We start from the raw sequence: 1,768 nt of genomic DNA, 5'->3' as shown, positions 1-1,768 counted from the left end.
GTCTCTCATACTTTGGACATATTGTCAGAAGGGAACAGTCGCTGGAGAAGAATGTCATGCTGGGTAAGATGGAGGGTCAGAGAAAAAGAGGAAGACCCCCAACGAGATGGATCAGCCAGGTGGCATCATTGATGGTGTCAAGTGTTGCAGCGGTAGTGAGGTTGGCCCAGGATCGGACATTGTTTCATTCTGTTGTGCATGGGGTCGCTATGAGTCAGTTCTGACTCGATGGCACCTGACAGCAACAACAACAACATTCACATGGGCCTCACCAATAGTCTGCAGAAAAATCATTTTGATTACATCTGATAGAAGAGATGGTGGAGAAACTCAATACCATCAGCTGAAACAGATTACCAATTGCTCATATGCAAGTTCAGGTTGAAGCTAAAGAAAATGCAAACAAGTCTATTAAGAAACAAAATATGATCCTGAACATAGCCAACCTGAATTTTGAGACTATCTCAAGAACAGATTTGATGCATTAAACACTATTGACTGAAAACCTGAAGAACTGTGGTCTGACTTCAAGAAGATCATATGGGAATAAAACAAAAGTTGATTAAAAAGACAAGAAGGAAAGAAAAGGACTAAATGAATATCAGAAGAAACTCTTAAACTTGCTTTCCAGTGTAGAAATGCTATAAGCGAAAGGAATAAATTAGGAAGTGAAAGAGCTAAACAGAAAATTTCAAGAGGCAGCTTGAGAAGACAAAGTATTATTATGAAATTTGAAAAAAACAAAAGGAAAGAACAGGTTCAGCATTTCTCAAGCTGAAAGAACTGGAGAAGCAATTCGAACCTCACAATATTGGAAGGATTCTATAGGCAAAGTATTGAATGATGCATAAAATGTCAAAAGAAGTTGGAAGGTATACGAGTCACTCTACAAAACAAAACGAAAAAAAGTTGATGTTCAACCATTTACAGAGGTAGCATATGATTAAGAACATGTGATACCCAGGGAAGAAGTCCAACGTACACTAAAGACATTGGTGAAAAATAAGGCTTTAGGAATTGACAGAATACAAATTGAAATTTTTCAACAAATTACTGAAGCACTGGTGTGCTCCTCATCTATGCCAAGAGATGTGGAAGACATCCAATCAATTGGAAGCAAGTCATATGTATGCCCTCTCGAAAGAGGAAGAACCGAACAGCATGCAGAACTCATCAAACAATATAATTAATATTACATGCAAGTAAAATTTTATGGGAGATCGTTCAAAATCAGCAGCAATGTGACATAAAGAGAGAACTGCCAGAAAGCCAAGCCAGATTCAGAAGAGGATTTAGAATAAGGGATATCATTGCTGACATCAGATAAATCTTGGCTGAAAGCAAAAAAAATAACAGAAAAATGTTTACCTGTGCTTTGGTGCTTTCAACTGTGTGGATCATGACAAGCTATGGATAGCATTGCAAAGAATGGATATTCCAGAACACTTAATTGTGCTCAGAAGGGACCTGTACATAACAAGGGTATGCTGAATGGTTTAGGCTTAGGAATGGTGTATGTCAGAGTTGTATTCTTTCCCTATATTTATTCTATCTGAAGAATGAAAGGACTGTAATGCTGACAATTTAGGTACTCAGATCTATTGTAAAATCAGATAAGTATTTCACCATCAGATAATTCAGTATATTCCTAATTATTGCTAGAGAAAGTATCTATTCAAACCTTGTTGCTATCATTGTTGTCTTATGACGTTGAGTCAGTTTTGACTCAGTGACCCCATGTTATAGAATAGCATTTTTAAAATACTTT

This window comes from Chrysochloris asiatica, unplaced genomic scaffold, assembly GCF_000296735.1.
Source record: "Chrysochloris asiatica unplaced genomic scaffold, ChrAsi1.0 scaffold00032, whole genome shotgun sequence".
Classification (NCBI taxonomy): Eukaryota; Metazoa; Chordata; class Mammalia; order Afrosoricida; family Chrysochloridae; genus Chrysochloris; species Chrysochloris asiatica.
This window is presented reverse-complemented; position numbering follows the sequence as displayed.